This window comes from Pteropus medius, unplaced genomic scaffold (genome assembly GCF_902729225.1).
Source record: "Pteropus medius unplaced genomic scaffold, Ma_sr-lr_union100, whole genome shotgun sequence".
Lineage (NCBI taxonomy): Eukaryota > Metazoa > Chordata > Mammalia > Chiroptera > Pteropodidae > Pteropus > Pteropus medius.
Genome location: NW_024350924.1, coordinates 1516268 through 1533279, shown reverse-complemented (window position 1 = coordinate 1533279; position 17012 = coordinate 1516268). Strand labels below are relative to the sequence as shown.

Sequence of the window (17012 nt, the reverse complement as noted above, 5' to 3'; positions counted from 1 at the left end):
GTTTACAATTGGTTTTTAAATTCATTTGGAAAGTGAGAATTCACGTTTATGAAAAATCGCCAATAAACCTTGTTTCATAAAGGTGTTTAGAGGTTAAATGCCTAATGACTAATTTATGCTTTTGTAATATTTTTAATAACTTGGAGGAAAAGTAAGGCCGCTGAGAATAATGTCAATATCAAATAGGAATGAAGGCTTAAAGATTCTGAGATTTAATTGTGAAGATCTTATTCCTCATCCTCAAAACAGAATAGGAAACCAAACATAAAAGACATTTTAGTGACGTTCCAAGAGTGCTGGGCAAGGAGAAAAAAACGTGAGGAAAAACCCAAGTCCTACCACCGCCTTGTCCTGGTGACCCGGCAAAGCCTCTGCTCTTTCTCTGGCATTTAATTCATTTATCAGGTAAATGGAGGGCTTGGGAGATATTTGTGATCTACTTTTTTCTTGTAGCCTGAGGAATTTGGCTCTTATGTTTGACTCTGTGTGGCCCCTCTCTTGAATATGTCGAAGGGTTGTGGCCGACAAAAGAAGGTAGAGGGAAGTGTGGGAGCTGATTGTGAAATAAAAAGAATAGTGTGAGCTCATCCTCTTTTATTCCTACCCAACAGTTATGACATTTTCCTCTTGTGCTTATTCTCCTTTGGTTTTCAAAAATACACTAGCCAGTTATTGCTCAGGGGTGTGTGTGTGTGTGTGTGTGTGTGTGTGTGTGTGTGTACGTACCAGACAATGATAGTGTGGTCTCTTTGGGAAGATTAAGGCTTTCATGTCCTAAAGGTGATGATATGCTTTAAATTCTATGTACCTATTCTGTAAACCGTCAGGAAAATTTAATAAGCAGGCCTTATTCCATCTGTGGAAATATAATGATGATAAAATAATACCGAAAATTAGTTTAATTAGGTTTCTTATAAGTGAAGGCATTACTTACATTCCAAATCGTAATGAAAATAAGATTGATAGCCTATGCCGATTCAGCAGAACGCATCATCTTGCAAAGCCAAAGAAATGAGCTGTGAACCTGTGATGAAAAAGCAGAGAGCGTGTGGTCCAGGAGACTTGATTACGACTACTTCTCAGTGAGGAAGGATTTTTGGTATTAAACACAGAAGAAACCAGAGCATGATTATGCAGAACATGGATCGATTAATCAATGACTTCTTCAAAGACAGTTGTGAGACAAGACTGGGGCCACTGAAAGGAGCCCACTGGCTGTTAGTGGTCAGCACGGCACCATGAAAATTGCCCACGGAGCCCCTGCAGCCGGAGCACAGGGGGACGCTGGGAAAATTCTTATAGCTTCTGTGATAATCAGACCTAAGTAGAGTTTAATGAAATTCTGCTTTGGAGTGATTTGTTTATCTTCTGTGAGCAATTTCTTTTTTCTTTTTTCTTTTTTTAAAATAGATTTATTTATTTATTCGTTTGTGTATTCCTCTAGTGCTTTCCTCATCTAAACCGAAGCACTTTGCACATATCAGAGCTCGAGTTTTTAAAAGATCATTGATTTTTTTCCAACAGTCCTGGAGGTAGGCTATCACACATCATCATTTATTTCTGAGATAGAGATATTGATAGCATAATATTAAAATCTTTCATTAGAGAATTTTTTTTTGAACCTAAATTCAAAGGAGGTTTATGTTTGCCTTCACCTATTTAGAATTGCTATTTAAAAGTACATACTTCCCAGGACAATATGATTACTTTGTTGCTATTAAGGTAAACGGCATGGCACGTCAATAAAATTGCCATTGAATGAAAATAACGCCTGCACGACAGCCAAATACTTGCCCAGGAAACCCAAAAAACGGGCAATGATTAGCTATGGACATTTGTCCAGCGTGGCCGGCATTGCGAAAGTTCGATAGGGACTCAGTAACCCTGAGCATCATGTCTCCCTTCCTCAGTGAACCTCCTGCACACTCTTTTCCCTGATGTTGCAGACTTCCGTTACTTCTCACCGTCTTTATGGAAGGCTCCGTTTAGGGACCAGAGGCTTTTGGTCCAGGGGACCGCTGGTGAGATTAAGACCCTGCCCCATGATGACACCAGCCATGCAGAATCAAGAGGACAGAATATGGAGAAGTCTTTATCATTTCTTTTGGGGCTACTGTTAGCCTCTCACCTGGCCTCCCTGCCGCCAGTGCCGTCGCCTGCGAGTCCGCACCCGACTTGCGAAAATGACACTTCTGAATTGCCTACCTCTAAGCGGGCATGCTGCTCTCTTGTTAGTTTTCTCTTTAATTTTGTCTTCCTTTTTCACTCCCAGTGTCCCTGTCTTAGTTTAGATCGTCACACTCTTCCGTTACGGTGTCTCTGCAGCTGTCTCCCTGTCTCTGGGCTCATTCCCTCCACAGCGTGGCCACCAGACTTTTCTTTCTAACATGCGGGCGTATCTGGTTATCTGCACGCCGTCTTTAGTGGTCACTCGTTGCTCGCAGAACAAGGTCACATTCCACGAGGATGTCCAAATGGCAGCTGGAGTCAGCCCAGTTTCCTCCTCAGTTTTTATCAGAAACCAGGCTGATATCCCTAGGGCTGCCAGCACATTCTAGGCCCCTCTATTCCTCTGGGCCTTTGATGACAGTGTTCTTCACTGGCCTGGGATCTGTGCTCTCCTGACAGCTATGAGAAACACCTTTTCACCTTTCACGTCTCAGATCGAAGGCAATTGTTCTCTTCACGTCCTCCCGGCCCCCACCTACCTATCCTGTGGGATCGATCAATCTTGATTCTCCACCGTATTTCACACCTCTGGGGACACTTTATTAGGTTTACTTCCTTTAAGTCTTCATTTTCATCTTTATCCTAGATTGAAAGGACCTTAAGGCCAAGGCCCGTGTGTGTATATGTGTGTGTGTGTGTGTGTGTGTGTGTCTATGCGCTTGGCGTGTGCATGAGTGTGTGTGTGTGTGTGTGTTCTCCCCAACACAATGCTCGGTACACATATATAATAATAAATACTTTTGCCCTCCACTGTTTTTTTTTCTTAGTTATTTTTATTTTTCAATTACAGTTGACATTCAGTATTATTTTGTATTAGTTTCAGGTGTACAGCATACTTTACAAAGTGACCCCCTGATTAGTCTGGTACCCACGTGGCACGACACACAGCACATACTCATTGAATCGAAGACTGACTGGAACCACTGGGTGATGAGACAGTGTTCAGGTTGTAAGTGCCACATAATCTCAGAGAAAGGACAAATCGTGTGGCCTACAGTGATCTGGAAAGGCTCAAAGAAAAGACGGGGCCCTCAACGACAGGGACGAACAGGACTTGGAGTTGTGGAGAGGGGGAGGAATATTCATGACGAGGAAAAATGGTGTGGAGCTGAGACAGGTGTGCGCCTGTTAAGTGCGCCTCGAATGAATGGGTCTCTGTTGGGCTTAAGATGAGATGCTACTGTTGGAGATACCATTTTCCTATTTAAAATGTTTCTGTTGCTCTTCGTGACCCACATAATAATTTCCAAATGCCTTAGTGTTGTGTTGTCGTGAAAGGTCGTTCAGGGCTCAGCCCATGAAAAGCTTCATGCGTTTGGGCAAGTTACTTAACTTGTCTGAGCTTCAATCAGGAAATCACAAAATCTACTTCAGAGTGTATGTTGTAACATTTTAAATAATACTATTTACCATTGATTCTGTATTTACCATGTGTCAGGCACAGTGCAGGGCCCCTTATGTGTGTTAGCTCATTTAAACTTTACGTCGACTCCATGTTGATTGGACATTGTTTATGTTCTTACTTTACAACGTTGGAAAAATGGTGGTGTCACTAATAGAAATATGGAAAAATGGAAGACGCGATTCCAGATTGTCGGGAGGTCGGGAAGAAACAAGCTCTCTGTACAAGGAGGCTGACCGACAGCGGTGTTTAATTGTGCCAGGGCACCCTTGGGTTCAAGGGAGGGGTGGGTCAGCTGAGTTGGGGGTGGAGCTGCGTGCTGCCTGCAGTCTAACTTGGCTTCGGCTCACAAGCTGGAAACATCACCCCGAGGACATCCCACAGTGGGACTTCAGAACTCAGTGGGTTTGCTGTGACCGCAGATTCAGCTGAGGACCACGCCCTCTGTGGGACAATCTCCTGAGTCGTTCTTCTGGTTATTATTCTAGGGATCAGCCAGGTGAAAATTCCCCCAAACCGAGAGCCCTGAAAGTTCTCTCTTCTTTATTAAAGTTAAGATCATATAAAATAGAGTTTGAAAGCATTAGTTTTGGAAGTCAGTGGGCAACATTTGAATCATGACACTTAGAGTTTCTAGTTAGGTGACCCTTGAAAGATTATTTCAGCTCTCTGTGCCTCAGTTTCATGATCTGCAAATGGTGATCATACTTATTTTGTAGAGTTGTAGTGACATTAAATGAGAAAATGTATGTACAGCACGTGCCATGATGCTCCAGAGATCCTAAGCTCCTAGAGGAGGCTGATGCTGATAGTTCCAGTTTCTCCTCCCAGATGCGCGCAGGCCCCGAGTTCTGCCCAGAGCCGACACGCAGTGCCTGGGAGCCCGAGCGGTCATTTCCCACAGGCTTTCGCGCGTGGGACCGAAAGGTAATCTCTAAGGAAAAAAAAGAAAGCAAACCCAGTCGACTCCATCACTGAGCCAGCAGTGCGTGAAGGAGCCAGGCCCAGAAGGAGGATCCAGGTATAAACTGGCAACAGCAAGAGGCGTCCGGGCGGAGGACGGTGACAGACAGTGGAGGACTGACTGCGGGCCGAGCTGGTGGCTCGTGGTGCAGCATGGTTAGAGGGTGTTCGCCTCGGCCAGTCAGTGTGGCGAGGGAAACTGGAAGGCACCGGCGCTGCTTGGGCACACATCAGGGGCTGAGCCCAGACGCTGTTGCAATAGTTTGGGCCTGGGATGCTTGTGGCTGGGAGGAGAGGCGAGGTCCGAAGGGGGAGCTCTTCTTAAAGGAAGAAGCAGCACCCCGAAGCAGCTGTTCGCCACTGAACCTCACCACTGAAGCTCACCTGAACCTGGGACTAGGAAGGTCTCTCGGCTGAAGCGAGGTCCCCTTTCCCTTAGAAAACAGCCTTTCAAGGTCAGGGATTTAATCACATTTTTATTACACATCGTCTGCAGCATAGTAGATACTCGAATGTTTTTGAAAATGAGTCCCTTTGCTAGAGCATCTGGATATTTTTTGAGAGTTTCTGTGTTTTTTTTTTTTTTTCTTTTCTTTTTCAAGGTAGACTGGCTAATGTGTCTATTTCGAGCCAATGAGACTGTTCGGATTTTTGTTTTAGGAGGAGCCACATGAGTTTTGCCGTTCTTTATGTTTTTGACCTCATTTGGAAGTTTAAGTGATTTCAAAATAGATAGATACTGTAGGAGAGAGACTCCTAGATCACAGGACAGTCCGAAGTTCATTGGCAAGAATCGAGAGAAGTGTGCTTTGTACACTATTTGACTCCGAGCTTCTCTAACATAATAAGTTTTAAAGGGACAGAAACCCAACATCCAGCCGAAAGGCAGGAATCGAGGATCAATCTAATACTTCACGGTGGAGACCGAGGCTGTGTTCATGCTGCTTTGCATATTCTGAGACTTACTGACTCCACAGAAAAGTGGGCTGTCTCAAACCTGCCTTTGCTGTCTGTTCTTTTGGACACTCAGGTAGTCATCTCAGGTTTAGGTGCATTTTCTTCAGAAATATTGTCATCTAAATACTTGGAGATATAAAGCAACAAGTTGAGTGAACAGTGGCCCTCAGCAGTTGTGTTCCTGGAGGGAGCGGCGACTGCGCTTGAGATTCCTGCTTTAGTTTGTGTAGGTGCATGTGAAGGCGTCCTCAGATTTTCTTCTGGCTCAGAGACAGACTTCAGAAGCATCAGCTTTTTCCTTCCTCCAAGGTAAAGGGGCTGTGTTTTCCTTTGTGGAGAGAGAGAGATGCACCTGTGTTTGTTTCTACTCATCTGTTGCGGGGTGAAAGACTAGCTTTCCTTACATTTCTCTCCTTGAAGGTCAAGTGTGTTTACTGCCCCGTGAAACCTAAATTTTCCTCACTTGTCCAGCCTTTTCCCCACTTATGCCTAACCCTGGAATGCATGCCTTGCCTTGCCTTCTCAGTGCTATGTATCCATTCTTTCCAGCTCAAATGCCGAAAGCATCCCAGAGGCCCTAGAACTTGGCCATGTGGTCTCATCTGTCAGCCGTGTAGCAGCCCCTGATCTGCTCTGGGATGTTCTTTTGTATTCAGACAGACATACACTAGCAGCCTGTACCTCTGAATCAGTCATCTTAGTCTAATTATCTGCTGAATGGATCTCTCCTCACCTCCACCCCCAGACTGATTTTCCTGGTACCTTCGTGTTTTCTTATGCCCTGTGCCTAAACTTGGTCCAGAAGCATGACCCCATAAATGGTTCTCTTGTCTGCCCTGGAGCTCTAGGCATCAGCTCTCAAGCTGTTCACCTGCATGAGTCTTCACTCTGCCCGGCATATTCCTGTGAACAATCCTTTCTCTCCTGCTTCAGTGAAAGATTTAGTTGTATCAGCTCTGGCATGGGGACTCTCAGAAACCGCCTCTCTTCATATACCTTCTCTCCTCTCACCTTTATTTCTGGTGGTTTGGTCCCAGAGCAGTTCTGTGACTGCTTGCCACATGGCTCTTCAGGTCCTGCTCAGATTGTCACTTCACAGATTGTCAGTGTGCATGAGTCTTGTCTCTAACTTTATGGCATACTTGTAACCTGTAAGTCCCATAAGGCCTAGAATATTACCAAACCACTGAAAAAATCTTTATTAACTGTTTGTTTTGTCATAGTAATGTTAGTAATGATAAGCCTTTTCCTTTAATAAATATGTTCAACATTTTAAAGTTCTTGCTTTTTTTAGGAGTAATTTTTGGTTTTGATAAGTGATAGCAGCCTCTATTCATACCAAATTTATACTGAAACCCTGCTCATTTTATACTGAACTTTTGCACGTGAAGTTTAGTATTTGACAGAGACTTTATATGTAAAGGAGGGAGTGTTGATTAAAACATTTTTTTCTTTTTTTCATGTATAATCATCAGAGACTTTGAAGGAGAAATCCATATGAAGCTTGTCAGATTACCTTTCAGATTTCCTCTGTTATTCTCAAATATTTCTTTGTGGCAACATCATCTCCATCTTCATGTGCTTCTAAAACACATTAATTTAACAGCAAACATCAGTATTTTCAGACATAATTTAAAATATGCTACAGGAATGTGCTATTCACCATGCTACCTCAGCATTTCTAATTCATGTTATTTCGAATGTTTGAATTACGGTACAGATTTCTTGGACTGGAGAATGAGAAAATCCAGATTCTCTAGAATAGTGGTCCCCACCTTTCTGGCACGAGGGACCCTATGAGAATCTATTGCCTGATGATCTGAGGTGGAGCTGACGTGGTGATGCTGGTGCTGGGGAGTGGTGGCAAATACAGATGAAGCTTCACTCGCTTGCCCACCGCTCACCTCCTGCTGTGTGGCCCAGTTCCTAACAGGCCACAGACTGGTACCGGTGCAGAGCCCGGAGTTTGGGAACCTCTGCTCTCGAACCCGTCCGGTCCATGGAATAGCTGACACAGTGGGAGATGTCTTGCTGTTTAATCCCGAATATGGAGACATCTCTCCCTCTCTCCCATTCTTTCTTGCACACTCACTATCAAAAGGATAATCTATTTTAATGGAAAAATCACAGTAAAGCAAGATAATACAAATTAACTGGAGATCTGTCTTTGGTGGGGGTAGATAAATTCACTATTGTCTTCTCAGCGTTAGAAAATGACTATCACATGATAGGCACTCAGTTAATTTGTGGAATGTATGACTAAATAAGTTTTAATATGCTTATTAAATGTCTAATACGAGAAAAGCTTTGTTTCCATTGATTCGGGATATGGTGATGGATGGGCTGTCATTTATTTTGTTCTATCTTTATGAGGCCTCTGGGTTTCCACAAACCTCTGGGTTTTCCACATGTTTGTCACTTATGACAACAATAATAATAGTAGAATTAGCATCCAGCACTTGTCTAATGCTTTTCATCATTTAATAAATAAAATGTAATAAGATGCACATATATGTGTTTTTATTTTATTTTCAGAACAAATCTGAGTGATAGGTAGAACAGGTACCAACAAATGATGTTCTTCTTTCTTCTTCTACTCCTGGACCAGGCTTTCCATAGCCGAAATGACAGATGTAATTCTTTGATTGACGAGGAGACAAAAATAGAAAGATATATTATGTGCCAAATTTGTAACAAATAAAGACCCAAATTACATGTAGTCTGACATTTTTTCCACTTTAAATTTATTATAGATTTAACTAACTTTACATTTTATTCAATAATTCCTTTGAGATGTCACAGAAATTCGGTGATGGATGTATATTTAAAATTACTATAAAGTCAACGTCGAATGAAATAAAGTGTAATATATAATAGATAAGAAAATACTATTTTTCAGAGCCAAGCATTATCTTATTTTTATTGGTATTTTGAAAGTATTTATTTATTTCCCTAGATAAAAGATTGTGCATGATTTGGAATATAAAGAATGAAATTTGAATGTGATTTATAAATCTCTTTTTTGTTTTCACTCCTTTTATAGATCCTTAGGCATAGGTGAAGATGTCCCTTCTGAGACTATTTTCTAACTTAGTTTTTGAAGGGCCTTTTGTTTTTCATTTTCTTGCCCTTTTAAATAGCCAACAGTGTAATTAGTATGTGGTGATGTTGTATAATCATGTATAATCATCAGAGACTTTGAAGGAGAAATCCATATGAAGCTCGTCAGATTACTTTTCACAAATTGTGAAAAAACAAGTGAGGATCTAGGGTAGTTTGCCAAAAGATTGTATGAATAAAATCTTTTGTATTTATCTATCACCTGCTTGGTGGATTTAATTTCACAATATAGGATATTTCAAAAATAAATATTTGGATTTTATTCTGGAATTTTTCATCTTAAAAGAAAGGGAAAAAAAACAATAACAAAAATGACCATTTAATGAGATCCTTAAAAGTTGTATCTTACATGGAAGTCTAAACTTGAGGAATAAAATGATTGATCTTTGGAGTTTTGGCTAAGACTTTACTTGGTTTAAATATGCTTTTTCAGAACTGGAGACTTGGGAAGTGCTCGAGGCTTGACAAAAGCAACCTGGGCACACTGCTGTGACATTCTTGAATGTTTGGTTGGTAATCCTAAGAGTGTACGAAACACTACTAAGTTAGACCTGTTTTGCAGCCAGCTCAGTGACCTGCCCTGCGTGCTGGGGATTGCGTGGGGAATGGCATCTCTGTTTCAAACAACCTTAGATCTCTTTTGAGCTCCGGAATTTGTGTATTTATCTGATCTATCCTCAGTCCTCATGGAGAAATGATTTATATAAGCTATTATCAATTAAGGTAATAACAGCCTTTTATTTGTTTTAGAACTTTCTTCTAAATTAAAAGGACTGCTACCTCTAGATCTACTGTTTGAAGATTTGGCACAAATGTTTGCCTTATCTATAGATAATTTTTGTTTGTTTGGAATTATTAATTTTACATTTGAAAGATATTTGACTAGCCAAAGTGTGGTATCTAGCTTTAGGGGAGATGGTGGTTGTTTAAGTGATGAGATGTAGATGGAAGAGGTCCTGAAAGCCACCCCACCATCCCCCGCCGCTCATTGAACTGCTTTTGCTGAGTGGTGCTTCAGCATTTCATCTTTGGCTCATATCAAAGAAGGGATGGAAGGGGTAGGTGACAGTTGTAATTATAATGATGTCGTTGAAGACGTTGGCTGGGTATCACATGCCATGTCCCTTTTATGAAAACCCATCAGAGCAATGTTTCTTATACTATGGTGCCAGAAAATTTATGCAATTATCTTCGAAGCAATCCTATTTTCTTCTTTGCTTTGGCTGCTAGGAAGTAGAGCACTAAATCTGTAACATATATTTAACTTAATCGATTATAATTTGGGATATATTTTATATACGAACTTTATTTTACTCATATCTTTAATCTCCTTTTGATACTCCATTAAACTTTAACACACTTGTCGAATGCCTGTTTATGCTAGGCACTGTGTGTGATGCTAGAGACACATTGTCGACATACTCTGACAGCCCAGGCCTTATGGAGTTTACAATCTTTTTGGAGAAAATAAGTGTTAATCAGATAATCATCCAAATAAGTGTTAAAGGAGAAACTGTTACATGTACAGTGAAAAAACATTATATGATGCTGTGAGCTTCAGTAATGGTCCTAATTCCTCTTTCTTTACGTATTATGTTCTTTATAGTAACAGAGAGAGAGGTGCATACATACAGAGATACACACATATACATGTATGTAAATCTATATTGCTTATAGTATATGTTTATACTTATATTTTCTTATAAAAACCCTTCTCAAATAGAATTAAATGGATGATTATTTTTCCCTTACAAGGAAGTACCACAATGTATTTGCCTAATACATTATCACTGGACATTGAGCTTTTTAAATAAATTTTCATTACCGTAAACCACAAAATATTGTTTTAATTTTCATTTCTTTGAAATCCAGGATTTTTTAGTGGGCTGTGTATTAGCAAAAACAAAAGCAAAAAAACCCCACAACACCTCTTACCCCCAACACTTGAGAGGTTTTGTCAGCATCCTTTTTAACTAGTCAAGGATGGAAGATCTTATTGATAACAGATAAGCAGGAACAAAAGCAGCATGGCTCAACTACCTCTTCTTGGACCCACAACTGGCAGTCACTCTGTCTACATGGGGCAGCATCTTGCCTATTCTAGAAAATTCCATTCATGCTGCAGCACTACGCTTTGATACTTGAGGCGAGCCTCCTATTCTGAAGCACTTACAGTCAGTGTGTTTCTATTTAAGGAAATATTTACCAATGATGAGCTTTTTGGTTCTTAGACTAAATGTAGCAACACAAAGCATATCCGTATTGGGGGGAAGAGAACAAAGCAGTGTCCAGGAATGACTATTTCCAAATAATGTTCTGGAACATTCATATCTCTACTAATGAGGCTGAATGGTTTATTACAGGCTTGTCAGCCAGGTGTTTTTCTTTATGAATTTCTTGTTCATAGCTTTTGCCAAGTTTTCCATGGGTCACATTTATCATTGTACTATCATTGATTTGCGATGATTCCTTTTACATCAACAGTATTTTCACATGTGTTGCAAACACTTAATTTGGTTTGTCTTTGCTTTTTAATTGCCTTGTGGTATTTTTAGCATAGTGATTAAGATCATGGGCCTGGAGATGCATCTTTGCCTCAGATCCTATTCAGTGACTTGTTACCTGTGTATTTTAGTCAAGTTGCTTAACCTCTTTAACGCTCGTATATGTTGTCGTGATTGTTCCTGTTATTCTTTTTGTCTCTAAGCAGTGCAGATGTGAGGAATAAACTGAATAATGCATGTTCACTGTAGAAACGTTAGAAAAAAACAGATAACTCTAGAATTAAAAAAAAAAATCATATATAATGCCTCTACCTGTTCACATTTCCACATATGGATGATAGCAAGCAGTTATGTGTTATACTCATCACAGCTATGGATACAGTTTAGTACCAAGTTGTTCTCCTATAATATAAATATCGTTCTTGGTTAATATATATGTTTACTTTATCATTTCTAATTTTCGTATAGTATTCCATGCATAAATATACTATAATTTATCTATTTCCTTATCTTTAAATCAATTCCAGTTTTTAATTATGTAATGAATCCTTCATGATTACTTCCAATAAGCACAATTTTAATGTCAGAGGGTTAGTACATCTTTAAGGTTTTGGATATTTGTATAGCTTCACTCACACTACATATTATCTGTTTTATCTGTTTTTTTTTTCTTCCCCCAGTTGGATATGTGAAATATCTTATTTAAATTTGCATTTCTTTTGGTTACTAGTAACTTATACATGTTTCATGTCTTAGTGATTGCTTTTATTTCTTTTTTTATAATAAATTGCCCTGTTAATTTCTTTGCTAGCTTTTCAGTTGGAGTGCTCATTTTTTTCTTACAAATTTTCAAGAGCACTTAGAGATTACAAGAACATTAATTTCAGTCTACGGCCATGCTACTCTGAACAAGCCTGATCCCGTCTGATCTCGGAAGCTAAGTAGGGTCAGGCCTGGTTAGTACTTGGATGGGAGGCCACCTAGGAAGACCAGGTGCTGTAGGCGTAAAAAATAAAAAATAAGGGATTATAAACTGACAAGGTCCTTGCAATGTGTGAGGTCAATCAAGGGTTGCCTCACCTAAAAATAAATAAATAAATAAATAAATAAATCGTAAAAAGAACATTAATTTTCTATCATACATATTAGATAGCTTCCTGCTTTCTCTCTCTTTTTTTTTTTTTTTTTACTGTTTTTGATTCAGGGAAAATTTGAGATTTTTAAAAAATAAATAAATCCAGCCATCTTTATTTTTTTACCTTTACAGATTATATAAGTAGTTATCAATATTTTCTTCAAGTAATTTTATGTTTTTGCTTTTTTACTTAAGACAAATTTCTGGTTTCTATCTAAATGTTACATTTAAATATAGACCATGAGCTCCGTGAGGGCAGCATTTTTGTCCCTCTGAGTCCTTATTGCTGGCTGTATTCATGACACGTCATCGGCATGTAATACATATGTACCAAATAAATAATATGTAGGTCTTTAATTATCTAAACTTTATATTGTCATAAAATGAGTGGTAGAAATGTTGCTTCCTTAACATTTTCAAAAAGCTGGAAATGTATTATCTAAGATATATTCATAATCTGTTATTTTCCCTCTGGAACATTCTTCAGTTTTCCTTGATCATCTTTCTATTTCAGCTCAAGCATTGTTTCTGTAGGAAAGCCTTTCATGATAATTTATTGACAGGGTCACATTCCAAATTGTAAGTTTTTCTAACACTATCTTTCTTTGTGGCACTTAAACCTATAGTTTCACAATTGTTTGTGGAACTATTTAGATGTTTATTTTCCCTACTAGCAAAAAACCAAGCCATAGACATTACTTCTTTTTGATCATCATTGTATTGTACTGACTAGCACATATTAGATATTTAATAAGTTTTTAATTTCTTGAATGGACAATTGAATAAATGAACATATTGCCACAAAACTCACATATCAACTTTTTGCACACGCTTGGTCCCCTTCAAGACTTTATCTTCTGTATTATTGATCTCTCTGTTTTGTCGTTAGTCCTATGTAGATTTAACAATGGTATCTTTAAAAAACATTTCAGTATCTCTTAGGTTATGATGGCTTCCATATACTCCCTACATTAATTTGCCTTCGTTTAAAATTTTGCCCAACTATTCTTAAAAATTTTATTCTTCCAGTTGAATTTTATAATCATTTATCAAGTTAAGAAAAAAATCTCATTGTGTATATGTGTGTATGTGGGGGGTGTGTTGGTTTAGGGGGAAGGGTTTTTTTAAGCAAAAAAAGCAAATACATAACTTGAGAGATTGCATATTTATAATAATGCAAGCTTCTTATTCAAGAATTTGGTTAAGCTTCTATTTAGTTGAATACTTTTTATTTTCCTCAGTTATTTTTAAATTTTGTTAATATGGAACCTGAATATTTCGTGGTATGATTTTTCTTAGACATTTTTGTGCAGGAAAGAGAACTTGGAAGGCTTGAGTTTGCTGACTTTAAAAGAGTCTGCTTGCAGGGTTGGCCCTTGGCTGGCTTCTGGGAACTCGGGTTTTGAAATGTTCCCTGTGATGCTAAGTGATAAGATTATTTGGTGTGCTAAGCATACTGAATTTCATTGTGCCAGCCTGCCTAGACTTTTTTTTTTTTAACCATGTGATTTATGGTGAGCACCCACTTCCCTTCTGGGAGTGTTTAACGATTGTGGCTGATCTCGATGACAGAGTTCCTGTGTGACCAGCATGTTTTTATCTGGTCCTAAGGGAGTAGCCAGGTAAATTAGCAGTTGCAGGTTAAGGTAAGAATTTTAGGCAGAGTGAACGGACTACAAAAGCACAGAATTATGGGAGAGAAGAATATGCTGGGAAAAGTGAGAAGGTTTTATATCTATAGTGTATGGCTTATGAGTGCTTGGGAAAGAAGAGCTATGTGAAAGGTGGCTAAAGCTAGAGTTTAAAACACTTCGTATGCCATTGCTAGAAGTTTTAACTTTATCCCATAACCAATAGGAAGCAGCAGAATTCTTCAAGAGGAGGGAGTGATATAATCATATTTTTACTTGTTGAAGGTAATTCTGGGACTAGTATGGAAGACAGCCTTAAATAGGGAGAGAAAGTAGGAGATGGAATAATTAAGAAGGTCATTGTGACAATTTAGTTGAGAGATATTGAGGGCTTGGATTAGGCAGTGAGAAGAGAAAATGAAAGCCGAATTTTTGAAGACGTGTTTTCAAGGTTGAATCAACCAACATTGGTCATGGTTTCAGGGAAGGACAAGTTGGAGCAGAGGAGACGTTAAGAGAAAATGAATATGTAGAGGGGATCCGGGAGAGGGAAAAATTCATTGCGATTCTCAAGTTTCTAGGTTGGAAGACGGAGTGAATAGTGATGGATCGAAATGAGAATTTGATTAGGATCAGATACGTTAATGAAGGTATGAAGTTGAGTTTTGCATGTGCCACACTTGAGGAGCAGCTGGCAATACAGACCTGGAGAATGGAGGAGATGCCCAGGCAAGGGGAAGATGTGTGGTCCTCAGCTTAGCTCCAGCCATTGAGCCAGATGAGAAGAGGGGATAATCTGAGGAGAACACATAAAGTTATAAGGAGCTCTGAGAGTGTTCAACATACCTTGCCTTGTAAATACTTGATTGACTGATTACTTTCATTGACAATGGGCCAAAGAAGCAAACGAAATGGGAACATTTTATTGAGAAATCTACAAGATTCCATTCAAATTCTCATAGGTAGCTTGTCACGTACCAAAGCACGTTGCTAATATGGAATCCTTTATGTATAATTGCATGACCGAACGAGTGGGCTAACGTACATTTGATCCTCAGTTCTCATCTATGGAAAACCCGACCCCATAATTGGTCTCAATATATCTGCTCTTGCTTCACTACAAGAAATTCTCTACATAATTGCCACAGCGGACTTCATTTTTTTTTTTTTTTTGGTCAACTAAATATGATGTCAATCCCTGTATAAGATCTCATCTGTTTCCTTGGCTCCTGCCAACCTCTCTGACCTCGTCTCTTACATCTCCTCTCTCTGTTCATTGGCTTTCAGCCAAAAGATCATTCTTTCTGTTTCTGCCTTAGGTCCTGTGTATATTGTAGGAATATATTTCATAAATATGAAATGAATGAATGACTCTGCCTTCTAGGTTTGTTGTGAGAGGTAAATGTGAAAAAGTATATGAAGAGCCTGTTAATGTGCCTGGTACATTAGGGGCATGCAATAAATGCTACTTGTGATCATTTTTGTCATTGTGTTATCCAGTCTATAATTCTGTTATTTCTCTCTCCTCTTTTTCTCCCATCTGCCTTTCTAACTCTTCCCAACTAGCAAACTTACTGCCTTTGGTTTTTGCAACCCCCACAGGCTAAAGACTGGGTGTGCTGACATCTCTCTTCAGTTGGTACTTGATATGACTTCTTCTGATTGCCTGGACTTTTCCATGTGTCCTCTCCTGAAAAACCCTCCTTCTTATTGTGCTTAAGTAATTATATATGGATTCAGTCCCAAGGATACTGAGCATATAATAACCTTCCTGCATGAAATTCCCAGGAGAAAGGGAATCCTCTTGGGACTTGGTCCCTAGGGACCCTTTCCACTCATAAGGCACCGTCTTGATCACATCATTAGTATGTGGATTTGGAATTAGTAATTCATAAATGAGAGCCAGTACTTGTTGACCACCAGCTCTGGGCCAGGCAAAGTCCTAAGCACTTTCCCTCACGTTGTGAGTTTGATTTTATTAGTATTCCTGGTTTATACTTACTGACTTGCCTGGGGTCATGCTGCTAGTGATTTGCAAGTTAGTATTGAAGCCCAGGTAGAATTTCAGATTCCTGCCATCAGCTATGCTTTTATATTCTGCAGTGCCCCAGTAGCAGTTCCCAGGTCATATAGCTAACTTTCATTCTTTAGTATTTGATTTTAAAGTTTAAAAATAATGTGCAGTTATAGTTTTAAAAAATTTCAACAGTTCCTCCCTACCAGGCTACCCTACTACTTCAAGTCTCATTTCCCTTATGGCAACTACTGCTAACAATATTTTCCGAATTATTTTCTTTATTTTAATACTTTCAGCCTCTTAGCGTGACTCTCCTTTCAGCTTTCTGTCTTCTGAAAAGTCAGTTTATTCCCAGTTAGTTGGTAAAAATGTTAAGCACAGATGATCCAATGGCAACTTCGATGTGTACAACTCAAGCTGACCCTAAGAGAAAGGCGTTCCACCTGTGTCCCAGGCAGGCTTCTAAAATTATTAAATTCTTACCTGTTCAGGACCCGTTTACATGGATTTCTGCCAGAAAGAGACCTACTTATATTCCAAAACTCCAGGCTGATGAATTCTTCAAGTTCCTGGTACTGGAGCTATTATTTGACAGTTTATCTGTGACTCTATTACCCTGACGCTCACAGAAAAATGAGCGACCCTTCCTGGCTAAGGAAATGGGGTTCAGCGATCTTTTCAATGCTCGGTTTTATGGACTCAAGAATCAAAAGTTTTCTGAACAATGTGAAGAGAGTTTTGTTTATAGACCTTTGTCTTTTCTCTACTCCTCCCTTCTTGAAGAACTCTGCATTTTTTAATCAGCAGCACAGATATGCTCCTTTGGAAATGGTGTGCTTTTCAGCATGCACGGGAATGTTTCCCTAAAAAGTGAGGTCACCAGAAGCACGGAGCAGAGAAATCCCAGATGGCACTAATATTTGATTTCATTTTTAGCATTCTCATATTCAGCAGATGGATTGGAAGGCTGACCTCCCTGACACTTCTGCATCACTGCCTGCTATTCCAATTGCCTTTGCGAATGTTTTTTCATAAGGCTTCTCCTGGTCCCTCA

At 39.3% G+C, this 17012-nt stretch overlaps 1 protein-coding gene and 1 pseudogene across 2 annotated transcripts in view; both read left to right on the top strand.

The window, feature by feature from the left end:
• Positions 1 to 17012, top strand: part of VAV3 (vav guanine nucleotide exchange factor 3) — a 310644-nt gene that overhangs the window by 184620 nt on the left and 109012 nt on the right. The window contains exon 1 of one of the 2 annotated variants that reach the window (XM_039841026.1): positions 5317 to 5860. The exons of the other annotated variant lie outside the window; for it this stretch is intronic. The gene's annotated coding sequence lies outside the window, so the exon portion shown is untranslated. Of the gene's footprint in view, positions 1 to 5316; positions 5861 to 17012 lie in introns of those variants that run through there. 2 annotated transcript variants of the gene reach the window in all.
• LOC120585329 (uncharacterized) lies at positions 12062 to 12180 on the top strand (annotated as a pseudogene).